The following is a 12,602-nucleotide window of genomic DNA, read 5'->3' on the forward strand; positions in this document are numbered from 1 at the left end:
CTCCAACAGAAAATATCACAAAACCACAACCGTTATCACTTAACCACAATTTTTTGGATTTTTATCCGAAAACCATAACCGAACCTCCTAATTGTCTTCGGCTTCTCTTAACAGCAAAACTGAATTACCTGGCCCACCTGTAAGTGCTGACTGGACTGATGACGGGGCACGGGGTGGTTTATTGGGGTTTCGACCTGGTTCGACCGAACCTTCCCCCCCCCTCTCTCTCTCTCTCTCTCTCTCTCTCTCTGGTAAGGCAACAGAGTAGGAGACGGCGACGTTGGGTGACGGCAGGTGTGCTGTCAGAGATCGGCGGCGGTAATGTCGATAAATTGGAGCGACTACGGCTCCGGTGTTGAGTAAGATCCGTCGCTCTCTTTCTCTTGTCTCGCATCTGGGGGTCGGTTGATTCTGTGCTCGATGGTACGTGGTTGCAAGGAAAGTTCTACACTTTTGGGGGATTTGGATGATCGACGTTTTTTTTGATGATTTTCGTTGCGGATTTAGGTGGATTGCATTTGTGGGAGGAATCGCTGCGTCATGGAGTATTTTGACATGGTTACGAATTAGCTAGGGTTAGGTCAATCGCGACCTGGTAAAGGTTGAGAGGTTAGGGTTTGGTTAGACATGAATTAGTTATCATTTTTGTGGAATGTTGCTGTTATTTGTGCTCTGAATTGACTACTTTTTCATTCAAATGCCGTAGGCTTGACGATGAGGTTTGGGATGTGAATCTGCTGTTTGACGGCTTAAACATGGTTAAACGAAGGGTTGGTAGGGCAGATTTGAGTGGCTGCATCAGTGCCCTCAAAGGCAACCCTACGAACTGGCTGCAACCCATGGCGGCACTTCAGCAGCGAGTCCACCTCCACACCACAGAACTCCACATCGTCAATGTCGATAGGAACTTTGCCATAGAAGCGGCAACTCCCCTGCGATTCGTATGTGAGACCCTTCAATTCCACACTGGATGCACCAAATCCCCCAAATTGAAGCGGATGAACCGAACCCTAATCCCAAAATCCACAAATTCCAATCAACCAAACCCTAATCCCCAAATGTATGGAGTTGACTCACCTCATTATCCATTACAGTGTGCCGCCGACGTGCTCCTTCTCGGGCAAGAGCTCCTTCCCGCCGGCGAGCTCCAAGCCGCCGCCGCCCGTGAGTTCACAGCCCGTGAAGGCGCGAATGGAGGGAAAGGAAAGGATTTTCGTGCGCAGAATGGGCTCGGCCAACTTATCTGCCGGTCGGAGTATGGCTCGCTCGGTGCCCCGTCATCAACCGCGTCATCAGCCCAGTCAGCACTTACAGGTGGGCCAGGCAAGTCAGTTTTGCTGTTAAGAGAAGCCGAAGGCAATTAGGAGGCTCGGCTGTGGTTTTCGGATAAAAATCTCAGAAGTTGTGGTTAAGTGATAAGATGTACGTAACGGTTGTGGTTTTGTGATATTTTCTCTTTCTCCAAACCCTCGTTCAGTGCAAATAAAAACCATGTTTCAAAGTTTTAAAAGAATTATACAAAAGTACCATATGTGAGTGTAATGTTCTACAAACCTGCAAAATATCAAGTTCCAAATCAAAAACATTTGGAAGAAATTAAAAAAAGAAACTTACAATGAATAGTGTCAAACATTGAAAGACCACTTTTCATGCAGATTTTGTTTATTCGCTGCTACCAAAACGAAATTGAGTTTGGACTTCAAATTTTACACACATATAAAACATCACTTTTCTAACATATATGATGTGTTTTTTACCGGATACTTCGCCAAATTTCTATCTCGGTTTGTAAGTCCATCGGGTACAGTGGATATGAGTATAGAAATATCCGAACATAGAAACTCATACACGTGTACGCACTAACTAAATGTATGTACATTGCTACGGTTTTTCTAAAATTATTTATATTTAAAACACTGCTATTTATGTCCAAAAAACACACTGCTATTTGTATTGATTGTATATCTGATGGATCCAGTCTGTGATTAGAAATGCAGTAACAAATGAACATGAGCAGAACATCCCACGTTTGCCAAGACAAATGCACAAGATTTTGACAATATCACAACATATGTCCAGCAACGTTTTCAGGTAGAAAACGGTTCTAAAAAGAAGAAAAAAGCTAGCAATACAATGACACAATAGTAGGACAAAAGAACAGCTTTTTATGTTGCAACAAGTAAATAGCACGATTTGGGGTGTGTTCGGAGGTCCTACAGCTTCTCAAAAATCCATCGATCCAACTTTCCATCCCGATTCCAGCGTCGGAGTTGGAGCTAAAAACGTTCGTCACAGATCCTTCTTTCCTGTTGGGCTGGAAGCCCATTAACCTAAGTCGGCCCAGCCAGTTCTCTGTTTAGACTTCAGCCTGTTCGTTGGGGGCGGAGACCGGGTCGTGGAATTGGAGATGCGATCGATCTGGAGGTGCCAAATCATGGAATCGGCTAGGACGGAGATCGGAGATGCAGCCGCCGGACCACCTGCTCGCTGCTGGGTGGGCGGAGCTCGACGCAGCCGACGAGCTCATGGACTGCGCTCCGTTAGGAGGAGGCCAGATTGGGGCAGCAGCTAGGCCGGAACAGGAAAAGGCAGCAATGGCTGCTGGGGGAGCGGCTAGGCCGGATCGGGTGGAGGGGCTACGAAGGAGATGGAGGCGGCGGCGGAGAAGGGCCTCCAGGCGGCTAGGGTTCCGGCCTCTTCGCCATTGGACCAGGGAAACGGTGGCTCACGGTCATGACGAGGAAGGAAGGAATCGGCACAAAGAATAGAAACGAACCCTTTTTTTCACTCAGCGGTGGCAGGACAGTCGTAATTTTGGGCTGCTCCAAGTTTTGCAATTCCGGGAATCTCCAAAAGACTAGCTCCGTGATTTGTACACAAAAATGGACCAGCTTCGCGGATTTAGCTCCACGGAGCTGTGCTGGACCACCGCGCCGGGCTCCTCCTCTACGAGAACATGTTTCGGCTCCACGTCTGCAACCCGGCCACGCGCCGCTGCGCCACGCTGCCCCCGCCGCCGCTCTACCGCCGCCGCATGCACCTCGTCTTCGACCCGGCCGCGTCCCTGCACTACCGCGTCCTCTTCCTCCCCGACGCGCCGGACTACCACGGCGACGACGCGGCAGCCATAGCCGCCAAGGAGGAGGAATGGCCGCCGCGCGCGTTCCCGGTGCAGGCGTTCTCGTCGAGGACCGGCCAGTGGGACGACGAGACTTTCACCCGCGAACAAGGCACGGCGGCCACGATCGTGTGGGACGTGTGGTCGGAGCACCCGACGAGGTCGACGAGCGGCGCCGACGCGTTCCGGCGCCACTCGGTATGCCGAGGGGCCGCGCTCTACGTCCATTGCCGCGGTGACTTCCTCGTCAAGCTCTCGCTCCAGCAGCAAGCCACGTACCGGGTCATCAGAGCCCCGAGCGACTTTCTGCCGGGTGCAGGGAAAGGCACGCCGGACGGTTCATGCAGACTTTCTACGGGTACCGGGCGAGATCCAAGGACGACATCTGCTACACCGCCATCCACGGCTACCAGATTCAGGTCTGGACACTGCGCGAAGCTCAAGCGGAGGACCGGTGGGAGGTGAGGCATCCATCAGCGAACCTCGAGACTGCCTTTGCGCGGCTACACCACCGCCGGCGCCGCCGCCGCAACGAAGGAGGAGAAAAGAGGAGCAGTGTCGCCGGGTCTTGGATTCTGAACCCTCGCGAGGAACAACAATCGGGACAAGAAGAACAACACGGATGGGACTCTGACAATGACGGCGGTGCTGCTGAGGAAGAAGAAGACAAAGAAGAAGGGGCGATGGGTAGCAGCTGGCTTGAGGGTTTCAGGGATGACCATCATCACTACCACGGCATGGAGTTCTTGGGCTACCATCCCTGCAAGGAGATTGTGTTCCTCGGCAGCAGCTTCAGCGGGTTTGCGTACCACCTGGAAAGCTCCAGGTTGGAGTATCTGGGGTCGCTTTTCCCGGCGTCTGGCCTGGACCGCCTTCCTCTCTGTGCGCCGGCGCTTGAGTCGTTCGTCTACACTCCCTGCATCTATGATTCGCTTCCTGGTCACGACGATGCATGATAATGAGCAACTGGCTATGTACTTTCGTTGTTTAATTAGTTAGATATGGTAAACTTTTTATTTTTCATCGGTTTTGCTTGACCGGCCAGTTTCTTTAATTGTTCATGGGGGCCTTGTTTGTGCTGTATCCTAGTAGTAAGTTGGGCTCGCTTGTTTTGTGTGCTGTGTGAAGCCATCCAAATAATTAAATCATACAGCGCCGAACAGCTCTCTCTCTCCCATTCCATTTGTTATATTTACAATTCCTTAATTTGCGCTGCGTCCGTGGTAGACTGGTACGTTGTCCTTCCCACGCCGACCGCAGGCCCCCTGTGCCGATTCCCTTAAAAAAAATCCCGTCTCTCTGAGTCTCTGACCCCACACACACGATCCCTCCCCCATCCCCGATCCCATCCCCAAGCGCCGCCAGCCCATCGTGCCCGCAGCCCCTGCCCACAGCGGCGGCGGCCCTCTGCCCCTGCCCACAGTGGTGGCGGCCCTCTGCGCCTCTCCCTCTTCCACACCTCGCCGCCGCCCCTCTGTCCCTCTCCCCAACTGTCCTCAAACCCTCGGCTTCCCCGTCCCGCATACCCACGGAACGCCGCTGCCACGATCTCTCCTCGTGTGCGCCTCCGCCAATCCCGCCTCCAACTCCCCTACCTCCGCCGCTACGCGTCCGGTCCGTTTCCTCCTCAAATTTGAGTGAGATGAACGAACACGCTAGTGGATTCTATATTTCTGTGATGCACGAGCACGCTAGTGTTTCACTTGCTTGGGGATTGGGGTGTGTCAAGTTCCTGAAGATCGACCCCGCGGCGTGGGCTGGGTTGGAGGAGACGGCGGCGGCGCAGTAGGCCAAGCATCACATAGGCGCCGTACGACCTGTCCTCACGTTTCTATCCGCTCTTGTGCACAGACACTGTGATCCGATTAGGCACTTGCATTGGCAAAAGCAGTTCATGTGATTATCATCAGTCAATAAATTGAAGCCTTTACAGGTTGCATACCGGTTCAACGATTTTGTTTCCCCATTACTGGTAAAGAATTGTTCACACCTTAGTTTTCTTTAACTTACATATGACAATGTTCTCAATTCCATGTTCTTTCATCCTGCTCGTGTCCTTGTGTCGGTACTTACATGTCATTCTGTTTATCCTGTCATTTTCCAGACGAACCGTGACTTCGATGCAAAACCAATGGTTATGCTCTTCGGTCAATATTCTACAGGGAAAACAACTTTGATTAAGCACCTGCTGAAAACAAGCTACCCAGGTTTCAGCTTTGTCTAATACAGAATACCTCAGCCATCTTGATTCAATAGTGTAGATTTCTTCCTGGTTCAGTTATGTTTCTGCTGGACCAAGATCTTTTATTTTTGACGGGGCCTGGTCCAAGATCTGACTCACCTAACAATTGAATTGTACCTCAGTGGCAGATACTATGTGATGGTGCTGCATCTCTTCTCATTTCTCTTGATTTAGCTTCGTTGTACAAATTACACGTTCCACAATAAAGTGATATACTATACTATAGTGCTACAGGTTCTTCTGTTTGATTCTCAGTTACTAATTAAGCTTTCCATGCATTTTGACTGTCTTTCTCGCTATCTACCATCCCACAGGTGCAGATGTGGTGATCCAGGATTTAGTTAGTTTTGTGCGTGTGAGATCCAGGATTTAGTTAGTTTTGTGCGTGTGACATTTATGCAACACTCATGCTTCTTCTTTTGGTCAGGCATACATTTGGTAACCCTAAGATTGTGCTTCAGACTTCAGTTTATGTATGTTACATCTATGCTCGATGAGAGGACTAATTAGTACGTGAGCTGGATAATATATATAAATGTTATTTGCAATATGTGAAACTAGAGATAAACTTGGCTTATTTTAGTGGTCTGTACTTTTAGTTTTACTGCCGGAATAGAAAAACTAAGCTACCTTTATGAAATAAATAATCATGTGATCATTTCGTACATACGTGTTCCGTAGCAACGCACGGGTACTTAACTATTTCAGTACCGCCAGAGCTCTGCTATTTCGCAATCGATTCTGCGAGCCGTCGATTTCGGCCGTTGAAATTTCTGCGATTCTTTTGTCGATTATGCGAGTTGTCGATTTCGGTCAATGAAATTTGTGCGATTTTTTTCTCAGTATGTTTGTGCGTGTGACCGTGCGTTGCGTCGCTATGAGAAGAATGGGCAGAATGGGCTGGCGATCTAGCTTGTTCAATTTTAATCTATTGCTACTTAATTTTTTGCATGCGAGTAGCAATTGTAATTTTTTGAGTTGGACGGGCATGTCGTTTGTTTATTTGCACCATGGTTGCAGCCGTAATTTCTTATAGTTTCATAGAGGTTGCAGCTGTATTTTTTTTAATTTGATTCTATCAAAAGAAAATATTTTTTGTGCTGTGTATTGGCCGGTCTTGCAACCATATAAGGGGAAAAAAAATCATATACGACCCCTATCCAGGTGACCCTGTGCTGGACCCAACTTCCCGTCGCTTGATCTTTCACTCAACCGCAAAACAGAATCAAAACTGCTCCGCTCGCTGATGCGTTCCAAATCCAACGGCCGGTGATTGGGTCCCGCGCCGGGTCGCATGCATGGAGGTCGCATATGATTTTTTCCCAATATAAAAAAGACTTGAGCACAATGACGATCTAATTAATGAGAGGCCTGTTTTAGAAGGATGCAGAGGGACTAATAGTTTCAACCTAAAAAAATTCGCATGTAGATTTCGTGTGCAATTTTTAAAAACAAACGTAATTTTTCACCTGCAATTTTTAAAATTGCACATAGAATTTAACCTGGAATTTTTACAATTGCACATAAATTTGTTAATTTTTTAGAGTTGAAATACCAGTTAAATATTACTAATGCGAAAGTAAAGTTAATTTTTATTTTTTATAGGACCAAAACCAAGTACTCTCTCCATCCAACAAAGGATGTCTCAAGTTTCTCAAAATATGAATGTATCTAGAGTTCTAGACATAACTTAGTATATGCATGCATTCAAATTTAGTGAAAGTTGAGACATCCTTTGTTGGACGGAGGAGGTACTAGATAAGAAAAACAGCCCAGCCCACGAAAAAGAACCCTATGAGCTAGCCCACAAAAAAAACGGCCCACGGTGAATTGATCGGGAGATGATTGATCGATCCATCTGCTGCGTACATACTGAGAACGGTTGTTTCTCAGTCAACTGAGCCCTAGCCACTCCCATATTTATATCAAGGTCCATGTTCCTCCGAAAATATCACCCATGCCTAATCTCTTGTCCTTCCACACACAAAAAAACTAATCTCTACTACTCCGTGGGTCAAGGTGGCACCCGCCGGGTTTGGGTATGGGTGGAGACTCGTGGAGTCGCCCCATACCCTTACCCGCCGCCCACAAACTTGCTCATTATCCATTCCAATATCGTCACCGGGTACAGTTTCATCGGGTAAAGATACCCACGTTTGCAATAATAAGGTTTGCGGCAGTGGATGACCAACACACAACTTGGAGTATCGGTCGATCATCACAGATTCAGTAGGATTGGGAGTTCTCCGACCGTTTATTTGAAACCACATATCAATTCATGTTTTTTCTGTAGGTATATAACAAAGCGTTGGTCGATCTGTTCATCTACCAGTCTTTATCATCACCGCATGAAGAGTTAATGTGCCTAGCCCAAGATCAGCAACGAGCCAGGCCGTCAACAACTCATCATGAACACTTTGGCAACTAGGGGCTAAGGGCAACTACAGCGGGGAGACCCATTTGGGTCGGATCGGTCCGTTTGGACCGAAACGGACAAAATGTGCCCCCAGCGGGGTGACCTATTTTCGCTCGCGTCCGGATTTCAGTCAGCCACGGCCCGTTTCCAACCCAAATTTGGGTCGGAAATGGGTCAGGCGACAACACCTTTGCACTGCACTTGACCTCTTGTCCTCCCTTTGCTCCTTTTTCCTCCTATGGCCCGCATGTCTATGACTAATAAAGCGGACCAAATGAGTCGCCCTGCTGGACCTTTTTCTGTTCGGTCCGCGACCCAAATGACCACAAAAAGCGGTATGTTTGGGTCGCCCCGCTGGAGTTTCCCTAAGCGATTGTTCCTCGAGGAGATCGATTAGGGGATTCGGGATCTCACTTGGATGTTCACTAGGCCACATGGGACTCATGAGTACTCCCTCCATTTCATATTAAGTGACTCAAGTTTGTCTACATATGAACGTATCTATATACTTAAATACGTCTAGATACATGCAATAGAAAGTCACTTGATTAATATGGGACTGAGGGAGTACACGACACGATCAAGTCACGTGAAATGTGAGACGTCAGGGATGCTAGACGCCTAGAGCGCGGGGAATTCCAAAATTCTAATCGTCACTCGCTGGAAGCTTTGACTGATCGCCACCGGATGCCAAACATTAGACCAGCAATTGACCAATGACCATGTATGTGACTCAAATTTGCCCAAATATGTGGATGTATTTTTTTAAAAGCGTCTAGATACATGTAATATTTCGACAACAATTTATGATTGGAGGGAGTAGTTTTAGGAGGATGATTACCAGTATATAGATATCAGTTTTTTTTGCGGGCATAAATAGCAGTGTTTTAAATATAAATAATGTTAACCGTAGCAACGTACATACAATTAGTGGGTACACGTGTATGAGTTTCTATGTTTGATATTTCTCTACTCATATCCGATGGATTTACAAACCAGGAGACAAAAATTTAGGCTAAACGCTTGCCGAGTTCTGGAAACTATCCATTGCCATCTTGGCGTGTGGGTCCTTTGCCTCCAAACTGAAAGCGGAAACTGAAAACCCGTTTTCGACGTGGCGACCCGGGTTCGAATTTTGACGCTACCCGCCTAGAGGATTGATCTGCGACGGCCTCTCCTAATTTTCCCCGCTCCCTCGTCCGATTCTCTTGTCGTTTCCTCCCCCAGCGGCATCCCTGGCCGACTCGCCCCGCTTCGTTCCCGACCCACCCCCGAGCGCCGAAGAGCTCTCCACCTCGCCGCCTTCCTCCGCGTCGACCGCGAGGCGCCCCAGAGAGCGGGGATGGCGTCGCCCGGATCCGCCGGATTTTCTGCCGGACGCGGATCCGTCGCAACAGTTCGTTCGGCGAGGAACGAGGCTTGCGGCGCGCGGCACCTAGGTCGCCGCCATCACCTTCCGACCCCCTCCGATCGCCTGCCAAGGTCGGTCCCCGCCCTCGCCTGCCCTCCTCTCCGCTCCCCCTCGCGGTTTCTTGGGCAGCGTCGGTGTAGTAAATTAGGGTTACATGCCTGGCTGCGGGGACATCATGGAAGCGTGGTAGAGGGACTCTTCCATGCAGTTGGCGTCTTAGTGCGGATAAGGAACCCCGGGCGCCGGTATTCTGAGCATAGATTCGTCAAAGAAAGCTACGGAGAACCAGTTGAGGAACCTCCTGGGGGCCTGGAGTTCTCCTGCGGCTGCCTTCCATTTTACGGGGCATCATTTTTTTACTACTAACAGAACGATCAATTACGAGTTTCTGTTAGAGACATCTACATTCTTTCTCTCACAAGTTTGTCTCAGAGACATACTTTCCTTTTTCTCTCCTAGCAGTATGGGAGAAAGAAAGAACGGAAGTCTGGATTGTGTTGAATCTCAGAGCCATGAATGTTTTGGCAAATAGAAATGTTGCTACACTAGAATTGTATTGTTTAAGTGCTTACTTGCCAAAAATCCTACTTCTACAATTGGTAGGTCTCCGAGACACCGAACAAATTCCTTACAATTGCAGATCGTACGTTGAATTAAAAAAAATGCAAGTACAGCTACCATGTTCAATTTTTTTATTTTTTTTTTATTTTTGAGGGAAGCTACCATGTTCAGTTAAGTCCGTTCGTCTCTCCGTCCGCGCTGCTGAATTCGCTCGATTCCTTGGAGCATGTTCTTGTTCCTCTTCCGTTCCAATTTGCCGAAAAAAAAATATGGAAGGAAACCACCGTAGGACGTAGGTAATTGAGGAGGAGCACAGCCTTTTTTTAGTGTCTTTTGTTCTCCTTCCCACCTCTCATCTTCCCTTTGCCCAGTTGCTGCTCTCACACACCACAATGACGCGTCGGCCTGCTTAACTCAGAAAAGGGAGCGACGGCACAGGCCAGTGGGCAGTGGCGCAAAGGCAGAGAGACGAGCCATGAGGCCACAAAGCCGCTGGCGCCGGTGACACCATGGCGCGCGGCGGCCGGCGTTGGCAAATTAAGCATTTATTAAATCCTCTTGAAGGAGATGAAATACACACTATTCCACTTGAATGAACAAAGATGATTCAAAACCAACGGAGATGACACGCACATAATCAGTCAAATTAAGCATTGAAATCCTGGCTAAGCATGATCGATGATCTAAAATAATCTGAACAACGGCAAGCCGGGGTGCGGCCGGGCGTCGAAGAACCCATGCCGCACGAGGCTCTCTTTCAGCACGCCTATCCGCGAGAGGAGAAGCCTCTCCGACACGCCGTCGATGACGACCCGCCTCACCGCGCCGCTCCTCACGTTGTACACTACCACACCATAGTCCGAGCCGAGGACGACGTCGCCCGACCCGTCCTCGGCGCCGGCCACCACCGTCGGCCTCTCCGCGTACCACGGCACCTCCACGCGGTGCCGCCGCTCCCACCTCATCGCACCTCCCGCCTCCGCCGCCTCGCCGCCGATCATGGTGTAGCCCTCGAGCGCCCACAGGTCGAATGCCAGGTCGCCGAGCTCGGCCGCCATGAGCGTGCCCCCGTCCGCGACGAGCAGGCGAGAGTTCTTCTTGCACGCCACGGGCAGCGATGGCATCCGAGAGAACGTCTCGGCCGCCGTGTCGAACGCCACCATGGAACCCGTGTTGCCGGCCTCCATGTGCCGCAGCCAGTGCAGGCGCCCGCCGAGCGCCGCGGGCGTCATGAGGTCCGCGAAGAACCTCCACGTGGCGCGCGCGGCAGCCGCCAGCCGCCGCGGCTCGTCGGCGCCGGCGGAGAGGACGCAGTAGTAAGGCGGCGTCTGGGCGGCGACCTCGTCGGACGGCATGACGTGGCAGAGGAGCCTGTACTCGCCGGACGGCGCGTGGCGGTAGAAGCCGGACTCCCGGACCTTGAGCCTGCCGGCGGCGCGGGCGGCGATGCGCGGGAGCTCGGTCCACTGCCGCGTGGCCGGGTTGCAGACGAGATACGGCTGCATCTGGTAGCCGCTGCCTTGGCCGACAAGCAGGAGGCCGTCGCAGGAGGCGAGCGGGCAGCAGTAGGGGTCCTCCTCCGCCACCGGGAAGCGCGCGAGCTTCCGGCGGTCGCCGGCGCCGGAGAAGACGGACACCGCGTCGAGGTCGAAGTCCTCGCCGGAGCCGCAGAGGGGCCGGCGGCGGACGCCGTCGGGCCAGATCTCGGTCCGGATGTACTGGGGGATCTCGATCGGGCGGCGGCGCGCGTGCGCGGCGAGGAACGCCGGGGAGTCGGCGAGGCGGCGCCAGGCCGTGCAGGCGGCGCGGCAGCGGAGGACGGACGCCGCCGGCAGCCGCAGCAGGATCTCGCCCACGACGCCCTCGTCCAGGTGGTGGACGACCTCGCCCTCGCCGTCGGCGGCGCGCATCTTCTTGAGGGGCGGCTGCCCTGTTGACATCGGTCGATCCAAGGATCAAAGGTCGAAGAAGCACTAGCAGTTGCCCTGAATACATAAATACTCCGTGAGATCTTTCAGGAACCGAATCAGATACGGATCGTTCAGAGTCCAGTTTAGATTCAGACTTACGGTCACGAGGCCTTATATGACTTTGTTCTTGTCGATCAAAATACTGACAAACAGACCTTGCTCCAAGTACTTCCACAGTTTAGGAGAGTACTGTAGGTTTCTTGTTAGTTAGTATTAACATTAAAAGAAGATTTCATATGATTTGTCACACGGCATCTGGTAATCAACTTAACTTCCAGTGGGAGAATGCCTGGTGAAGAGGGCGATGAATCTCACGCTGCGCTCTCAAGGAAAGGAAGGTATCAGGCTCATGGGGAGAAAAATCACTTTGTTGCGACGCTGAATTTTGATCCCTTGGACGAAAAGGTGGGGATTTTGACAATTAAGGATAGGTCGCTTGTGATAAAGTACTTAACTTCCAGCAGCAGATGTAGTGCTTGGAAAATCAACTGAAGAAACACCAAAAAGTCAGAAGTGGCTTCAGAGAAGAGGAAGCACCAAGAGCCAGAAACCACAAAGGATGCAACTGAACAGGATGGCGAGCAGGAGAAAGAGAACTCAAAGAAAAGGAAGAAGAAATCCAAGGACATCGAGGATTCACCGGAAGCTGATGCAGATGGCGGCGAGAAGAAAATTTTGCTGTTCCCTGGTGCCGTGGCTTATCTAAAAGCCGATGTCCGCTGTGAAAAAAGCCTGTGGAATTTTAACCTGGGATTTACCAGGTAAGCGATCATTACGAGCAAATTATACCGACCACATAACACAAAGAATCTTTTTTTTTTGCGAGAAACGTAGCACAAAGAATCAGACCACTGTGCATATGTCATGCTTCCTTGCAAACTGTA

The 12,602-nt window shown here is 50.5% G+C and overlaps 1 long non-coding RNA gene across 1 annotated transcript; it reads left to right on the forward strand.

Moving 5' to 3' along the window:
- Positions 1 to 4,395: 4,395 nt before the first annotated feature.
- On the forward strand, positions 4,396 to 5,908 carry LOC106865743. Its single transcript, XR_001405071.2, has 2 exons — positions 4,396 to 5,090; positions 5,223 to 5,908. It is a non-coding gene; the product is annotated as an uncharacterized LOC106865743 (long non-coding RNA).
- The last annotated feature ends 6,694 nt before the right edge of the window (positions 5,909 to 12,602 follow it).

This window comes from Brachypodium distachyon, chromosome 1, assembly GCF_000005505.3.
Source record: "Brachypodium distachyon strain Bd21 chromosome 1, Brachypodium_distachyon_v3.0, whole genome shotgun sequence".
NCBI lineage: Eukaryota > Viridiplantae > Streptophyta > Magnoliopsida > Poales > Poaceae > Brachypodium > Brachypodium distachyon.